Source organism: Crocodylus siamensis, chromosome 4 (assembly GCF_052110815.1).
Source record: "Crocodylus siamensis isolate JL-2025a chromosome 4, ASM5211081v1, whole genome shotgun sequence".
NCBI classification, from domain to species: Eukaryota; Metazoa; Chordata; order Crocodylia; family Crocodylidae; genus Crocodylus; species Crocodylus siamensis.
This window is the reverse complement of record NC_143398.1, coordinates 20646971-20666431: the sequence shown is the minus strand read 5'-3', so window position 1 is coordinate 20666431 and position 19461 is coordinate 20646971.

The following is a 19461-nucleotide window of genomic DNA, read 5'->3' as shown; positions in this document are numbered from 1 at the left end:
AATTTCAAGAGAGAGAGCAAGTTTCAGATGGTCCAGCTCTTCTCTCTCTGAGTTTGCATCATGACTATAGCACCTCCTCCTGGGCAGTCCTTAACTTATATAGACCTTATGACCTCATTTACCTGGTTCAATGGAGGCCAGCACCTGTTGACTGCCAGCCAAACAATCTGAAATGTATCGCTTGTTGCTGGGTAGATTGGCAGGGTCTCTAGCCCCCTCCCAGTCAGGTTGGCATTGCTTAGAACGATAGGGAGCGAACGCCCCTCACCCAGGTATGTGATGCCAGTCACACAGGCAGAGGGAACAGGTTTCCTCTTCCTTCAGCAATGTATCTAACTCAGGTTACCTAAAGAGATGGGATATCTGCCCTCTGCAGGGCCCATGTTAACCAAATTGTCACAGAGCCGAGTTTTTGGGGAGACACAGAGGTGGCATTCTACCACACATTCCATGTAGTACGTTTAGCTTAATCTTGCCTAATGTATTTATAATTTTCACATCAATTATTCTTTTGCCAGCAAAAGACAAGGATGGAGAGTGAACCACTTGGAAACAAAAGAGTTATATACTGAGGTAGTGGATACCAAGTGTCATTCGTTGTACATGAATATACAATATAGTACACCTGGGAAACAAGAATCAAAGTAGCTAGTATGCATTCTGTGCTAAATGGATAGAAGCTATGTTTATATTAACTATGAAAGAGATTTGGGATTTTTACTAAAACAATCTTCCCTATCTTATTAAGAGAAAGATAGAAATCAGGATGTATTGCCATATAAACAGAATATAAATGAAAGAAGTATTATGTAGATGTGATTACTGCTATGAAGAACAAGCAAGGAGGCTTCACAGTGCTGCCTACCCAATCACAGGTATTGGCAGATTGGATTAATGGGTGCCTTTGACTTTCTTCCTGATCCTCCGGGAAAAGAAGCAACTCTGTTCCTTTCCCAGCAGAGTCTAGCTCTGCCACTTCAAATTACAGTTGTGTCAGATTCTATACCCTGTACTGGCCCCTATATGCCATCCAGCAGAATACAGGGGCATAAAGAGGCAGGATATAAAAATGATCTAATGCAAAACAAAGCTACACAGCTGTATCTGGTTCATGCTTGGATTTCAGAGGTGCAATTGAAAAAGTTAGGAGCCAAGCTTACCAGTAAATATGTCATTGCCTTAAGGTTGACTATACTTTTCTACCAATGAAAAATACTACTGTAGTCCTTCAATTTAATAACCTAAGTTTAGAGAGAGACCATAATTTCGATAGTTCTTCAAAAGTCAGAATGGTGCAAAGTATGTTCATTTACCAGTGCTATATGGCAGTGCTTCTGAGACTGAAAAAATCCATTGCAATAAAGATAGAAGTGCAGCGGAAATTGGACTTCATTGACTATAGAATTTCCGTAACATTCATCCCATGACAGAATCTAGAGAGGTAAATAGTAGGAACAGTTCTTGTTTAGCTTCCCGGTTCTCTGAAATAGAACTATTAGGGAACAAGGTAGGGGAAGAAAAAAGGAATGAACAAGGGAAATGATTTTTTTAAAAGTTATAATCAATTTATAATATGAATAATAAATGTTCTAGATTAAAAAAAAAATTGGTGACTGAAATATTCTTTGTAATGTTGATCTGTCAAAGTAGTAACATCCTCGAACATCTGGATTTTTATATTGCTTGTTTTCTTTCCTCATTAGAATTATAGGGTGTGTTCACATGAACACACACACGTGCTTTGCACTGCCTCAAAGGCTTTTGAGGTGCCGCAAAATGCACCCTGCGTACAAGATTTGGTTGTCTATGACGCATATTTGCAGCGTAGAGTCAAATTTAGATACTGGGAAATCCTTGTATGTGTATATTAAAAAAAAAAGCGTGCCCCAAAAAAGCAGCTTGGCACAGCAGCATATGTCACTTGAAACCAGAGCCTGACCAGCCAGAGCCGTGGTCCAGCTGCTGGCCAGGCTCTGTGTGCTGTGATTGCTGCTGCTGCAGCCCTGGGAGGCCCCCAGGGCCCAGGTGAAGCTGCTGGGGGATGCCCAGGTTCTGGCCCCAGCCTCTTCCTCACCTGGAGCAATTGCCCTGTGCCCGCAGGGGTATTCCCCAGGGACAATTAGGAGCAGCACAAATGCATGTGTGCGCTCATCTGAACATACCAGATGTTAAAGTTAGAGAAAACTTCTTAGAATAATCTAGGTAATATCAAATCAGATCAATTGTTCCCCACAGACTTTTATTTCTTATTTTATCCAGTCTGCTTTTTATATATCTCAAGAGATAGGAATTCTATTATGTCTCTTCGGAGACTATTCCGCAGTCCAATAGACTTTTATCATTATTGGGACATTTTTTCTAATAGTGAGTCTGTTCTGTTCTTATTCCCTTGTTATTACCTCGAGGGATAAGTAATTCTTCTCCCTTATTGGTATTTATGTACTTCAGGTATTGGTAGATAGTTACTATGTCTCCTCTTCCTATTTGTCACATAGCAAATTTATACAATTCAGCTCAGAAAAATATATCATAAAGAAACAGATTCTCAGCTCATGTAAATCTTCCTAGTGCAATTGGAACTAATAAGCCTCTGGTGATTTGTACTGGGAGAGGATCTAACATTTTTTAGTACCTTGATATTACCTCTATTATAGCTTTTAGCCAACACATCTGTAGTATTTGACATATTTTTTGTTTGTTACATACATAATGAATGTACCTTTATACTACTTAATATTTCTCTTGCATAAAGGTTTCTTGCAAAAAGAATAATCTTGTTCAAAAGATTTGCTTGGAGAAATTAACTTGCTATGGTATTTAGGCTTTTCTTTTTACTCAAGGATATCTAAGCAACTGATACACATTGACTCATTAAGCCTTGCTATACCCCTTGGAGGTCAGGATTATTAGGTTATTTAGGCCATGTCTACATGGAAACTTCACTGCACGTGGTAGTGACTTTTGAGTTCTATTTCCTAAACCAGAATGTGTGCAGCTACACCATGCTGTCCTTTGGGCAGACTAATTATCACTGCTGCGTGATAGGCTGAAAGTCGTTAACCCTTTTGTGGCACCTCTGTCTTCTGGTTTAGGAGACAGTCTGTGCAGACTTATCCAGTTTTCTGGATACATGCTTCCAGCCAGTGGGGCATTCCCTGCACACATGTTGGAACCTGGTATCTATCTGCAAGCTATGTCACTGCTGCCATCACTTCTCCCTGCACCCCAACTCTTTGCCATCCCTGGCTGTGGTATGAGCATAGCTGGAAACTCCCCAGGCCTAGCTCAGCTCTCTACTACCTGGAAGCTGCACCCGTGCTACAGCTGGGGCACGGAAGAAGAGAGGGTGTAGGGAGAAGTGTCGGCAACACAGATACAGTTTACAGATATCTGGTTCTGGCAAAGTTCCCTGCAGGCTGGAAACTGTAACCCAAAGCCAGGGAGCTGGAGAAGGAGCCATGTTGGACTGGACCTGGGGGGATGAGGGGGAACAGATGCAAATTGCTGGTTTCTGGCCAGGGCCCACAGTGGCACTGGAATGAGCTCAGGTAGAAGCAAAGCTTTCCAGCTCATACATTGCCAATCCCTGGCTTAGGTCTTCAGCACTGTAACCTGCCCATGGCACACTTACCACAGTGCTGGCGACCAGGTGGCCAGTGTGTTGGGGAACTGGCCAGCACCACATGATCATAAGAGAGCCCACAGAGTGGCCTGGCCTCAGAGGGCTCCCAAGTAAAAGGAACTCCCCAGTGGTAGTATGGGGGAGGGAGAAAGAGGACACACCTGTTCAGGCATGTTCAACCTGAAACACTCCCTGCAGCTGGAGCAAAACCAGCACACCCCCATGGGGGTGGGTTGCTGAGCCAGGCTACCACAGCCCTGATTGCCATGAGAACTTCTTGCAGAGGTGAGCAGCACACTTACCTGTGGCATCACAGCAGGGAATCACATTTTCATAGTTTCTAGGGTGGGAAGGGACCTGAGCAGATCATTGAGTCTGACCCCCTGCCATGGCAGGAAAGAGTACTGGGGTCAAATGACCCCAGCAAGGTGTACATCTAGCCTCCTCTTAAAGACCCCCAGGGTAGGAGCCAGCACCACTTCGCTTGGAAGTTGGTTCCAGCTCCTAGCTGCCCTGACAGTGATATCTAGCGCCTCCTGATGTCTAGCTTAAATCTATCCTCTGCCAGCTTGTGACCGTTATTCCTGGTCACTGCTGGTAGTGCTCGGGGGAACAGGGATTCCCCAGTGCCTGCTGGTCCCCTCTGACTAGTTTGTAGCAGGTCACTAGATCTCCCCTCAGCCTTCAATTGTGGAGGCTGAACACGTTCAGGTCCTGTAGCCTCTCCTCATAGGGTCTGCCTTGCTGCCCCCGATCATGCGAGTGGCCCTCCTCTGGACCCTCTCCATGTTGTCCACATCCCTTTTGACATGCGGTGCCCAGAACTGGATGTAGTACTCCAGGTGTGGCCTGACCAGTGCCGCATAGAGGGGGAGGATCACCTCCCTGGACCTGCTTGAGATGCATCTGTGGATGCATGACAAGGCACGGTTGGCCTTCCTGACTGCCTCCCCGCACTGCCGGCCCATGTTCATCTTGGCCTCAGTGATGACTCCAAAATTCTTTTCTGCCTCTGTACTGACAAGAAGGGAGTTCCCCAGCCTGTAGGTGTGCTGCTGGTTCTTCCTCTGCAGATGCATCGCCATGCACTTGTCAGTGTTGAATCCCATCCTATTCTCATCTGCCAACCCCTGTAACCTGTCTGGGTCTGATTGCAGCTGATTCCTCCCTTCTAGCATGCCCACGTCCCCCCACATCTTAGTGTCATCAGCAAATATGAACAGGGTGCTTTTTACCCCCTCGTCCAAGTCACTGATGAAGATATTAAACAGTGCAGGCCCGAGAACTGAGCCCTGGGGGACCCCACTGCCCACATCCCTCCAGGTCAAAAATGACCCATCCACCACCACTCTCTGGGTGTGGCCTTCCAGCCAGTTGGCGACCCATTTGACTGTGTGGGTGTTGACACCACCGTCCCCCAGTTGCTTAATGAGAATGGGGTGAGAGACCGTGTCGAAGGCCCTCCGAAAGTCCAGGAAGACTATGTCCACTGCTACCCCTTCATCTAAGCATTTGGTGATCTCGTCATAGAAGGCCACCAGGTTGCTCTGACAGGACCTGCCACTAACGAACCTGTGTTAATTGCCCCTAAGCATAATGTCCCCTGCTGGCCCCTCATGGATATGTGCCAGAATAATTTTCTCAAAAAGCTTGCCCAGGATTGAGGTAAGACTAACTGGCCTATAGTTTCCCGAGTCCTCCTTCTCCCCTTTTTGAAGATAGGAACCACACTGGCCCTCTTCCAGTCCTCTGGCACCACACCAGAGCATCACGAGTGCTCGTAAAGCTGTGCCAGGTGTCCTGCAATGACCTCAGCCAATTCCCTCAGTACTCTAGGGTGGAGATCATCCAGACCAGCTGATTTGAATACATACAGTCCTTCCAGAAGTTCCCTAACTAGTTCCTCACTAACCCTTGTCCTAGGTGTGCCTCCCCTGGGGTCTAAGGGGGGCCCAGAGGTGGGGGGGGGGTGACTGTTCCAGAGATGAGTGTTCCAGGAGGCCCCACCAGAAGAGGATGACCAAGCACCTGTAAGGAAAAGAGCAGGTTTTGGCATAGGAGCTGTGACAGTTGAACCAAACAATGCAGATCCAGCTGACCTCATGCTCACTCACTATGATGCCAAAAGGGACCGTGAGGGGATCTGGGATGGGAGGAGGGTATCCTGAGAGGGACTGGTAGATCCTGCTGGTGAAGAGAATCCATTGGACGGGCCTATAGCTACATCCACCGTGTTTGAGCAGCTGAGGACCCAAAATCTACTCAGGCAGCAGTGGTCTTGTAAGGCCCCAGTGGGCATGAGGGGATCTTCCCTGAAGTTCTGGGGTACATGACCAGGTTCCAGGTGGCCTAGAACCCCAGCTTACATAGGGGATACCCATAGAGGAGGAGCAATTGGGAGCCAAGTGAAGCATGCCTCACCACACCTAGAACACTGAAGTAAAGTGTTAGGTGCAGGTAGCATTGATGTCCTGTTTACCTGCATCACCTGAGTACGTTTAGTTTAATTATTGTTAAGTTATGAGTTCATCGACCAAGTGGGCCTCACCATGCTCCTCTGGGGAACTGAGTGGGCAGTTAGAACTAATGGAACCAGTGGCCCCCAACATCACCAAGACCAGAGTGGACCACCTGAGTGGAAAGGGGGGTGGAATAGGGGAAGTGGTGCCCCACACAAGACCAACTGGCTGAGGCACCCAGGGCCAGATGAAAGTACTGTCAAACACATCCAAGTCATCTCAAATAACATCAAGACATGGTAGGAAAATACACTTCGAGGTGATTCCCAGGTGGACAGGGCATGGCAGCAGCAGTGCTGCAAGTGTGGGCCTGCCACAAGCACATATGGATGTGAACATTGGAGGGGGGTACCCAATATGCTTAGGTGCCTGTCTGCCTACATCTTTAGGTACCTAAACCCTTTTGTAAATTTAGCTCTTTTTATCTTCCTTTCCCCAGCTTTAAAACGTACTTGCATGCTAGGGTACTTTTCCCCAAGTATGGAAAAGACAAAGATGACTCAGCATGCAGTCCCTAATTTTCAGTATTACATTTTATATTACAGTTGCACATGCGCAGAGGGACTTCAGTTGATGATGCATGTGCTGACTTTAGTTGATGAAGCTTGTGTAGTTGTCATAATTTACAGAACGTACCAGAACTTTACAAACTTTTGACCTTTGGTGGAGCCTGCCCCGTAACTACACCTAGAGCATGTGCCCTTTCCCAAAGTTATGGGTGGGAAAGTAAGATGCCAGTGTGGTATATGAGTGACAGCTACCTTTCTCATGTACTCTCAAAGATGATTGGATGAAGGAATGGGAAGGTATTGATTGAATGATTGACAAGTCTGAAAGAATCCTGATTGGTTGGAGTGAGTGAGATGACTAGGCAAGATAAAAGGGAAGCTGACCAGTGCTCTCTCTGTGGTGGTGGGATCTTATGTAAGGGCTGCTTGCTGTTGATTTTGTGAGAAGACATTGAGCAAAGAAGCTCTCTAAAATGAGCAAGGAGGCTCATTAGATGGAGCAAGGAGGCTTTTGTTTCTACAGTTGAGTGGTCTTTGTGTGGTTTGCATGTATGGCCGTGTCCAGAGGAATGCGGACATAGGGTGTGTAGTGCTGCAGACCTGTCTGTGGTGCTACACACAACACATGCAGGCATTCCCCACACTTCTGCCTTGCAGTGTGGGAGGTTTTTCTGACCCCGGGAGATCCTGGGATAAAAAAAAAACCCGTGCTGAAAAACAGGGTGGAGCACATGGCAGCAGCATGGACTGTCCAAAACTGGAGTCTGGCCAGCCAGTGCCACAGTCTGGCTGCCAGCCAGGCTTCCTGCTGTAGCTGCAGCCCTGCGAGGCCCCCAAGACCTCAGGTAAGGCTACTGGGGCCAGCACAGTTGCTGGCCCCAGCCTCCCCTACCCCACCGAGGGTAACCTACAGCACCCCAGAGCACACAGTATGGGCATTCCCCAGGGACAAGTAGCAGCAGCGCAAGGTGAGCCCCTGCTACTTGTCCCCAGGAAAACAAATGTCCACACGTATCTGGATGCACTCTATTTGTGTATAACACCTAGTCTTGGCATTTGTGGTGTTTGTATTGATGTTTCTTTTCATCCTGTCAGTGCTGGTTGTAGCCTTGTCTAAACATTGTGGCAGTAAAAGAGTTAATAACGGGAGTGAGAGGGAGAGCCTGAATTGCCATTTTGATTACTTAGCAGCAGTGCTACTGCTGGCAGGCGAGGTGACTGCTCTAACAGAGATCATTGGTGTCCTGACAGAAATTCTGATAAACTATCACCTTCCTTCACCAGTCTGTTCCCTTTCCTTTTCCCCATTTGTCTGAAAATATCTGTACATAAAGTTGTAATTGTTAATGTTTAATAATAATAACCAGTTTTGTTTTAGAACCTTCTGCGTGAATAAATTATTTAGCCAACAAACAAAGCCAGACCTCTAGCTTGTTCTGGAAAGCCCAAAGCAAGTCAGCTTGGGCCAACAGTATCTAAAAGATGCACTCTATTTAGCCACCCCTTGCCCCAGAGAGGTGGTGCTGCTGATTAAGGGCCTCGCTCTAATTATAAATATTAATGGGTTGATTTAGACATGTCCTCTCTGGTCAACAAGCACATGGGTGTAAAATAGAGTAGCGGTATGTTGGCCAGAACAGACTTATACTGTGGGAACAAAGTCAAGCTGTCATTTGGTAATCAACAGCAGATTCAATAACAGGAAGTTCAACCTTTGATTCTCATAACACATTTGAATACCCCACACCGCTCCCTTCACAGTAGCAGTGTTCAGTTTAATTATTCTAGTAAAATCTGAAAGTGGCCAGGTAGAAATGACAAAAAAGGCACTCTGTGTCAAATTACAGACCCAATAATACTGATTCAAAACTTTCTCCCTTACAAGCCTCTACAGAATTGCTTTATTTGTAACTTCAGTTAGTTGCAGCTTCAGGGAACTGCTAGTTAATAAGTTATTCTTAAGAATAATAATTATAATGGCACACCATTGGGTGAAATCTGTTGGTTGCCAGGAAAGTTATATCCATAATGCTTTTAATTCAGGACATTTTCTCTATTGCTGTTTGCTTTCCATTTCATATTCACTGTGGGACACCCCTGGCAATGAATTACTAGAGGACTACAGCACTCTGAGGATGTTTGAAGTTATTTTGCCTCACAATTCCAACCTGAGGAGCAATATAATACTGCAAAATCAACTGCCTTGTGTGTTTAGCTGCTCACTTCTGGTGTAAAGTAGTGCTACATATGTCCTAAAAGGAAGTTGTTGTGTTATCCATAGATAAAAGCTAACCAGTTTACATGATATATTCAGGCCAGATGTGCTACTCTATTCCACTGGGTGACATGAATTTTTATTAGTATAAATGAAATAAAGTACATAAAATGGACTGCTATCAAATATTCATTGCTATTTGAGTGTGTGTAGGATGGGATTGTGTATGTGTGGATGTAAGCTGGGGGTCAGGGAAGAAATACAAGCGGTGGTTGAAAGGACCCTCCTTAAAAATCACTGCAGAAAGAACAGTTGTGTTAAGAGCTAGTCTATTAATACACAGATTTGAAAGAAAAAAATAGAAGAAAAGACCTTCCAGAAGACTCAAAAAAGTAACAGAGGAGTAATATAGATGACCCTACGGGACAGTGCACAGGCCTCTTCTACTGGGAGACCATGGTTTGAGTCTGTGAGTTAGATCACAGTTAGATATGAGCTTGTTCCCCATTTTGGTTGACATCACTGAAGAAACGGGCAGAGCTATTAGTAAAGCCAAATCACGTTCAGCATTGCTCAAGCCAAGATGGTAGCTTTTGAGGGGTGGACTGGAAGATATCATTTCCTGTTCCCCAAACCATGGTATATACCAGCACACTTACACATGCAGATTTCCTGCATAGGCTTATGTTTTCCCACAGGTAGAAAGCCCCTACCGATTCTACTGGATCTGGAGCCCTTCACAAGCCTTGGAGGAAAGACAGGATTCTTCCTCCACTGCCTCATGCTGCCTATCTGTATACAGAGTTGTATGGTATCCTCATTCCATAAGCCCAGCTTTTCACATTCATGAGGAATTGCCCTGGAAATTTTAAGAAAAGTCAAATCTTTGGTGCAGTATCCTGTAGATAGAAACAATTATTATCTGGTAAAAGGTAATTTCCCTAGGAAGACTTTAGAAACCATGCCCTTTAACTTTTGGGATTAACTCTGTGTAAAATGTGAAGCAAAACAATGTTTGATAGAAATGAAGGGGAAAAAGGCAGTCACCTTTTTGTTTAGTATCATAGAATCATAGAAAATTAGGGTTTGAAGGGACCTCAGGAGGTCACATCTAGTCTAACCCCCTGCTGAAAGTAGGACCTTCCCCAGCTAGATCATCCCAGCCAAAGCTTTGTTTAGCTGGGTCTTGAAAACCTCCAAGGATGGAGATTCTGCAACCTTTCTGGGTAGCCCGTTCCAGTGCTTTACTACCCTCCTTGTGAGAGAGTTTTTCCTAATACAGGAAATCCTCGCTATTTGTGGGCTTGGCATGTGCAATTTCAAATATTTGCCGTGCCACGCCAACCCATGGTCTCTCCCCATTGGCAGCATGATGACACTGTTACAACGCTGGCAGTATGTGCAGGAGCTCTGTGTTTGCTGCCGCTGGGCTACCACTGCTGCCGCTGCTCTCCTGCAGCCACCACCGCACTCCTGCCACCACCAGTGCAGCCATGCCCACCCAGCCTCTGGGGGCACACACCGTTCATGATGTATTTGTGGATTTTGCCACTTGCGGGAATCTCTAGAACGTATCCTCTGCGAATGGCAAGGGTCTTCTGTATGTAACCTCAACTTCCCTTGCTGCAACTTGAGACCATTGCTCCTTGTTCTCTCATCTGCCACCACTGAGAACAGTCCAGCTCCATCCTCTCTGGAACCACCCTCCAGGTAGTCGAAGGCTGCTATTAATTGCATTTTATTCCATTATACATAGGCTTTCGCTTTCTATCCACAGACTACAGAAAGCGTTGAAGAGAAACATACAGCAGCCTAGGCTGATACCATTGTTATTAGTTATAATTATTTTGGTAGAACTTAAAAATATGCTCAGGATCAGGGTCCCGTTGTGCTTGCAGCATTGAGGCAAATTACAAAGGTGGCAGTCTCTATCCCAGAGAGCTACATTAGACAGGACGTGATAGATGGGTAATTCCAAACAGACTGGGAGGATAAGGTAACAAAAGGGGCAGAATTTTGAAGAAATAGGTTTTGGCACATCTCTTGTTAGACAGCAATGACTCATAGGCCCCGCGGCTACTGAACGTTCCAAGAAGATGCTGGGAAAAGAACGTTGGGGAACACTGGGTACGCCCCCCCCAGCAGTGGCAGTACGGTCCTACAGGTAGGATCTTCTTCTAGAAGTCAGATGAAGTAAGTTCTGCATTAGAGTGGCTGGGAAAGTCGTTTCACCTTAGTTGTGCAGTGTTCCCATCTGTAAAGTAGGATGACTGATGCCTATTTTTATAAAGTGTTGTGAAGGATGTGGTTGTATTTCATCTTTTAGGATGTGTGTGCCCAGTTAAAATGGGCCTGTGCGATGGAGACCATCTTCTGCTTGTACTTAATTTATGTTGATAGTGGGTTTTGTGGCCAGGAGGGAGGGAGAAGTAAGAATATGTCTGGCCTCTATGCAAGAATACAAGGGATTGGCAGGCTCCCTAATGTCCCCTCCATTTCCACCTGCGCGGCATTAGTCCTTAATGAGCATGCATATGTTGCATACTGCACAACAGCTTCCGTATTTACTTGAATCCAAGATGAGGTTTTTTCCCCACATTTAACATGAAGGGGAAAAAGTGCCTTGTTTTTATTTGAATATGAGGTGGAAGGAGTGAGTCAGGCAGCTGCTTTGGCTCAAGCTCCAACTCTGGCTCTGACCTAGGGTGGAGGCTAAAGGCACTAGTCCCCCCACTGCTCCCATTTTCCCTACTATAGCCTCTATCCCCCTACCTACCAATCTCCTCCTCACCACTTACCTTTCCTTCAGTTCATTCCCTCAGCCTGGGGCATGGAACATGGCCCCAGCTCAGCCAGGTGACAGCCAGGGAGTAGGGGAAGGATGGGTGGGGGTATAAGCTCTGGCGGGGGGGGGAAGAAACTCTGGCGAGGGGGCGGGAAATGACAGATGGGGGTGGGGGACACAAGGCTGTGAAGGAGAAAGGCAGCATGGGAATGGGGAGGGCAAATAGGGGGACAGGTGGCTGGGAGCAGTGTTGGGGAAGGGGACAGGAGTCTATCTGCTTGACCCCTTATGCCCCCACATCTCCCTGCCCTCTGCCTCTTCCACTACCTGCCCTAGCACTGCCTGCCACTGCTTTCCATACTGCAGTAGTGGGAGGCACGAATTTAAGATGATCTTCCACTAATAAGATCCTATACATAACAAATTAAGGGTTGTCTTGGATTTGGGTAAATAGGGTAAATAAAATATTAATCAGAATGAACAGTCTGTGAAATACAGTTGAAAATTCACTTACGTGTGGCAAAAGCCTGGATCAAAACAGCCCTTTTTTGTGGTATGACAAGTTGAAAGCAGCACCCCCGACCCATTCAGACATGGATCCTCCTCAGCCCACTGGCTAAAAGTTTAACATTTTCCAAGTTCTTTAGCAAGGTTTTATGCATTACTTTTATAGGGGCATGGCTACATTGACAAATGTGGCTAACTACTTTCACCAGATGGACAGAGTGCCTTTTCTGTTGTGCCTGGAAGGAAGTCAGTTGTTCAGAGGTAAATCTGACATGGTAATGGAACAAACTGCACTTGTGATTGCCTGCAGGGGAATACGTAACAGAGAGCCTGAGGCTCCCTGTTTCCTTAAGATAAAAACAGCCCAGCTGGAGAGCACTGCAGGCTAGGCAGGGTGCAATAGCTTCTGCTTGCTGGGGCAGCAGGGCAAATGAGGCCATTAGCAAGCACTTGCAAGCAGCCTGCTGACCGGAAGGGTTTAGAGACCTGGGAAATATAAGCTCAGAGCCTGAGCTGGCAAGATGGGCTAACCGTGCCAGCTGCAGGGTTAGGAATTCCTGCCCAGGAGAGCTCCCTAGGGATACTAGACTGTCCGCTTTGTTGCCTGCAGGAACACTGAGGCTTGGGGAGCTCACAAGGACCCCAGGCTAGGAGGTATGCTAGCATGAGGGCTGAGGGAGTGTTTCCCCTCTTAAAGGGGTAGAGGGCTGATTATACTGTTGTTTTTATGTTACAGCCCAGGGGCTTGTTATGTTACAGTTACACCAGCAGTTTGGGTTGGGACTACAAGGGGTGGTATCCGGACATCCCATTGGTGCCCATGCAGCACATGATCACTTTGAGCCCTGCCATGGGCCTATAGCCTGACAGACAGGAGCCAGGGACCTGGTGACTGTAAGGGATGAACCAGAGCTAGTTCCTCAAAGCTAGGTCTGAAACAGTTGGCCTGGGCTAGAAGGCCCTGCCAAGAGTAAAGGGGTGGAGGCCAATGAGGCCGAAGCCCCGATAGGAGAACAATGATAGTGCAACACCCACAAGGCTTGGGGTGTGGTGTAAGGGAGGGCTGGAGCCACACAATTAGTCCCTAAGACTTTGTGCTCAGCAGGGCACAGTTGAGAGATGCCTGGCAAAGGGCCTGGGACCAGAGAAGCCCGGTGAGGGGCCTGGGCATACTAGAGACTGGTACAGTGCCAAGGAACCCCAGTGGGGGTCCAGATAGACTGGGGCCACATGAAGGCCCATGGGCAGCCTCCTTCTTAATATTATTGTTATTATTATTACATCAAGGTGTGGCAGACAAGAAGGGAAGGTGTTCTAGGGGCAGAGCAGGGCACAGTTGCACAGCCACCAGGCATGACAGCTGCCCCCAGGGGTCTGATGTGCTACAGGATACATCGTGATGCTTCCAAGTTGTTGGCCATCGCTGGAGCCCTCTTCCCGGACACAAAAGGGCCCTCATTTTCTCTGAGAAAGCCTTGACATATGTGACATTCCGTTGGTTTGGACATAGATGGTCAGACCAACATTTGCTTTGTATACAAGCAAGGGAAACCAGGTTCAGTCAGTGGTATTGACTTCTCTTTTTAATTCACTAGAATTATGCCTGATTTATATGGATGAGAGAGCAATATCAGGTCTAACAGATACATCTAAAATGAATGAGCACTGGCTTCAGCTACCTCCGTCTCATTTCAGTCTATTACCTCTGAAACCTAATAATTGCCCCTTAAATGTCAACACTGATATCTGTTTCACTACTGATTATTTTAAAGGAAATATACAGTTGCTCTGCTCTTTTCTTGTAGTTGGATGCAGTAATGGATGGGCAGGGAATGTGTAGAGAAGTGATAGGGCTGTTTTCTGGAACAACTAATGAGCAGTTAAAGTTTCTTTAAAAATTCTCCAATTCTTCTTACCAAAAGAGTATGAAAATGCCCTTTTCAGGTATAGTGCCTCAATCTTCTTTCACCAGTGCATCTGAGTGCAGAATTTAGCAATTGGAGTCTGCACTTAAATTATTCCGGAGTGGCATCTACAAGAACAAATTAGGGAAATTTCCATCATTGTCCAAAATACATAGAAAACCAAAAGAAAATATCACATTGAATCAGATGAACTCCACAATATTTTGTATAAATATTAGGAGAGAAAATCCATGTAGAGCCAGTGAACAGCTGTTGATAGCTGTTTATCTGATCATCCCTCGTATTTCCCTGAGCACATTGTATCATCACCTGCATTTGTCCTGCAGAGGCACCTTTTCACAGGGGAATGTTTCAGAGAGGTTTTTTTTTTCAATCCAGTAACTATGATACAGAGATGGTAAATATACTTAGGTGTAATTATATAAATCAAATTATACAATTTGGCTGAGAAGAGGGACATCTGAAATGTCAGCTATTTTGAATCCTTATGAAATTGTTATGTCAGTCTAACCTCTTTGCTGAGGCCACGGAGTTTGTTTCCAGTAAGATATTATGTATGTGTCTTCCATTACCCATTTGTTAGCCCTATCTCTTGGGAGGGGGGAAAAAGCTCTTTTGAAAACATGACTCATATGCTGTAAGTTGATTTAATACAGAGGAATAGCAATATGGATTCTTAAGAAAATATAAGCCAAGACTTTGACAAAAATTAATAAGATTACTGGCTCAACATGTTAGTTTTTCATTTTCTTTCCCTTTCCTTTTTCTTTTGACAGAAAGCCCTATAAGAAAAAATAGAAAATATCAAAGTGAAATAAACCCAGATTTGCCACAGTGAATTATTTTACCTCTCTTTGGGATATATTTTTTTAAAATATAGTTAATGAGAATGAATTATGACTCTTTTTCACCTGAGATTTTCTTTTCAAAAGTTCCAATGTAACATTCCCTGTAAGCCATAAAATAATAGCCAAGAATCTGTGAAGCAATTAGCTGGGTTAGTACAAAGGGAGAATTGAAATAATGAATCTTTTTCTTTCTGTAGTAATTGGACTGTGAATATTCTTGTTGGATAAATGATACCATTATGGGGAAACTATACCCTTTTTATACAGTTTCTCAGAAACAGGGAGCTTGTGCAGGGGTGGACATGTAAGGAAGCAGGATTTGGCCTCACCTCCTCATTGGTACATAGTTTATTATCCTAAATCAGTGCTTTGGGTAATGGCAATGGCCATTCCAAAGGGTCCAAAGGGTCTCTCCATGCCAGGTTTCTTGAGGCCAGCGCAGAGCTCCATTGATTTACAGGTCCAGGGCCTCTGTTTCTTCCTTTTAATGATCTTCAAAGATATAACCGTGGTGCTAAGGGTACTGCAAAGTCAGGGTGGGTGAGCAAATTTTTTGTTTTCAGTGAATAATGTGGTTTAATGTTTTAAAGGATAGCAAACTATAGAAACCTTTCAGTGGAAATGAACATCTTGCACTGATTGCTGCCTATATTAAGTCCAATTTACTTCAATGAAGAGATGATGATTTTTGCTAACTGAGGATTCTTTTGTCCTAATATAGATATTCTAATTCATGCATTTTTATTCTTATAATGGATATCACAAAAACCCTGAGTCTTGAGAACAGGTGATAGTATGATACCACTCTCATGAGGGGAAGGAAAAGGTATTGCAAATGAAGTCTGGAAGCAGTATAGTTCAGTTCAATAGTTCATTTTATAGCATTGTATTTTAATATGTTCTGGGATAGCCAGGCATTTATTTTCTTAGGGAAGGTGCATATAATAGGTGCATAATTGATGAAAGACTAGAACTGATCTTCAAAGAAATGTGCATTATATTAGCATATGAATAGAAATCTTATCCATATTTTCAGATCACCCAAAGAAAAAGAAGTAGATGAAGAGGGTTGAATTACAGTGGACTCTAAAGAGACCACTGCAGGACCACAAACATAGGGAGCAGAGAGGTAAGGCTAAAAGACAGGCCCAAATGAGAAGCTTATATTTGAATTTTCAGGAGGATGAAAAAAATGAATGTGCTACACTCTTAATACACTCAAAGGGATTTGGATACAAGTCAAACCCAATTTGAAAATACAGATTTTGCAGTTCTGCTTTAGTTACAGGCAAAAATCACATATGTAGCTATTCCAGTAAGTTTTTTGGCTCAAGATGGTAGAAATTTAATAAGATTAGTTTGCAAGATTTGTGTACCATCAAATCAAAACCTGAATCATTGCTCTGATTCTACTTCAAACCCAGGCGTTGATCCCTTCATTTAAAACTAATCCTGATCCAAATACAACATCTTAGCTCATCTGTAATAAATTTTTAAAAAGAAAAGAAAAGAAAGAGGCAATCAGTATTCCCACACAGCAAAGGTAAGTACCATATAATTCATCAGTGACATGTCTGTTATTATTGAATAGAAACTTCTAGTACACCCAGTGTTAATATAGTTGCTATTGAGTCTAGAACCTATACATGGTCCATAACCACAAAGGCCTTACTCTGAAGACTTTCTCTTCATCTCTGTGAGGATCTTGAACTGCTGCTATTCACCTCAGCTGTTTCATGTAAAATGGATTGGAACAAAAGCAAACTCTAAAATAGACACGTTGAGTTTCCTTTTTCAGGAAAGTTGGTCAACATTATTGTTTGTGAGGTTTTCTGTTGCGTTTAAAGGGTTTTTTTCCTGGCTACTGTGGAAAAGCTTTTATCATAGAGCAATGGTTTTGAAGCATCAAGGTAGTCAGACTCTGGATGTATTTAATCACATCTGAAAGTTCATTCAACAACTAGATCTTCTTGGTCAAGAACTGTCAGGCTGTTCTGGGCTTTGTGACCAAGCAAAACAACCAACAGGTTCCCGATATCTGCTTGTCTATAACCTGTTCTAGCACATTACAAAATAGAGACAGGAAAATGCTGCCTGATGCACTTAATGTATTTTTTATAAGTGTATATAAACTTGATTAACTGGGATTAGAAATATTCCCACACTCCAAGATAAATTACTAGGTTATGCAATGAATAAGAAATTCACTGACAAACTCATGAATTATTTCAGTGAGACTGAGATTAAATACCAGACTCTTTTCTTAGTTATAGATGTGTAAATTTAGAATAACTTCACTGAGGTCAGTTATTTTGGTTTTACATGAATATAAATTAGATATGAGTGTGGCCCTAGAGAAACTAGCAATTTTGGATTATAATCAATTTTCTGGATCCTGGTTTTTCCTGAAAAAAAATTGAAAATTCTCTAATTAAAATCCCCAAACCCATGATTAAATTGAAAGGCTGCTCTGTATATGGGTATCAGCTGAACACAATGTTTTATTGATCTATTTACAGTTTTAATGCAAATTGGAAACCTACGAGTACTTCAATCACTATAATAGACTAAATTCTAAATACCTATACATTTTAGCATTTGAGATTTTTCATCATGGAAAATCAGAGCTTTTCCTGCCCCTGTAACTTACCAGGATGCAGGTCCAGCTGCGGTTGCCCCCCACACTGCTTTGTGGTGCTGAGCAGCCCTGATATACCATTGCCCCTCCCTCCCAAGGCACAGCCCTCCCCAGCCCTGCCAGTGCCCCTCACCAAGAACTGGTTAGAAATGGTCTTTTGATTTCACCCTGAACTAGAATCAAACCATCATTTGGCCTGTCCTACTAAACCACAACAGGAATCAAGCCACAAAAAATCACTAGGGTCACCAGTTAGACTTCTGTTACTGGTTAGACTGGAGTTACTGGTTAAATAGGGGTCACCAGTTACCCCACCAGTCAGACTGAGGTGATGTATTCAAGACAGCCGGCCCAGATGATCTCCACCCTAGAGTTCTAAAGGAACTGGCCGGGGTCATTGCAAGTCCCCTGGCACGAATTTACGAGCACTCGTGGTGCTCTGGTGAGGTACCAGAGGACTGGAAGAGGCCCAACATGGTCCCCATCTTCCAAAAAGGCAGGAAGGAGGACCCGGGAAACTATAGGCTAGTTAGTCTTAACTCAATCCTAGGCAAGCTGTTTGAGAAAATTATGCTGGCACACATCCAGGAGGGGCCAGCAGGGGACTGCATGCTTACGGGCAACCAACATGGGTTCATCAGTGGCAGGTCCTGTCAGACCAACCTGGTGGCCTTTTACGATCAGATCACCAGATCATTAGATGCGGGGGTAGCAGTGGATATAGTCTTCCTGGACTTCCGAAAGGCATTCGACACTGTCTCTCACCCCGTTCTCATTAAGAAACTGGGGGGCTGTGGTGTCGGCACCCACACAGTCAAATGGGTTGCCAACTGGCTAAAGGGCCATACCCAGAGGGTGGTAGAGGATGGGTCCTTCTCAACCTGGAAGGACGAGGGCAGTGGGGTCCCCCAGGGCTCGGTCCTCGGGCCCGCACTGTTCAACGTCTTCATCAGTGATTTGGACGAGGGGGGTAAAAAGCACCCTGTTCAAATTTGCTGATGACACTAAGATGTGGGGGGACGTGGGCACACTGGAAGGATGCAACAGGCTACAATCAGACCTAGACAGGTTACAAGGGTGGGTGGAAGAGAATAGGATGGGTGTCAACACAGACAAGTGCAAGGTGATGCACCTCGGGAGGAACAACCGGCACCATACCTACAGGTTAGGGAACTCCCCTCTTGTCAGCACAGAGGAGGAAAAGGATCTGGGGGTCATCGTTGACTCCAAGATGAGCATGGATCGGCAGTGTGGAGAGGCAGTTAGGAAGGCCAACTGCACCTTGTCATGCATCCACAGATGCATCTCGAGCAGGTCCAAAGAGGTGATCCTCCCCCTCTATGCAGCACTGATCAGGCCGCAGTTGGAGTACTGCGTCCAGTTCTGGGCACCGCACTTCAAGAGGGATGTGGACAGCATGGAGAGGGTCCAGAGGAGGACCACTCGTATGATCAGGGGACAACAGGGAAGGCCCTATGAGGAGAGGCTACGGGACCTGAACCTGTTCAGCCTCCAAAAGAGAAGGCTGAGGGGGGATCTCGTGGCCTGTTATAAACTAGTCAGGGGGGATCAGCAGGAATTGGGGGAGTCACTGTTCCCCCGAGCACCGCCAGGAGTGACCAGGAATAATGGTCACAAGCTGGCAGAGGGTAGTGTGACCGCCAGACTGGGGTCGGGGGGGGGGGCCCTCCCCATGGGTAGTTGCCTGTGGAAGGAGGACCGTCGCTGATCACCCTGGAATGCTACTGGTTTGGAGTAGGTGTTATGATGTCCATTCCCCGCCCTAGATCTCGCCCGCCACGACTTGTTGTTTAGGTTCAGTTAGGATGGCTCCTGGTCACTCCGCAGCCCGGGATCCCTCGGCGGTCACGTTGTGAGGCTCCACCACCCCTT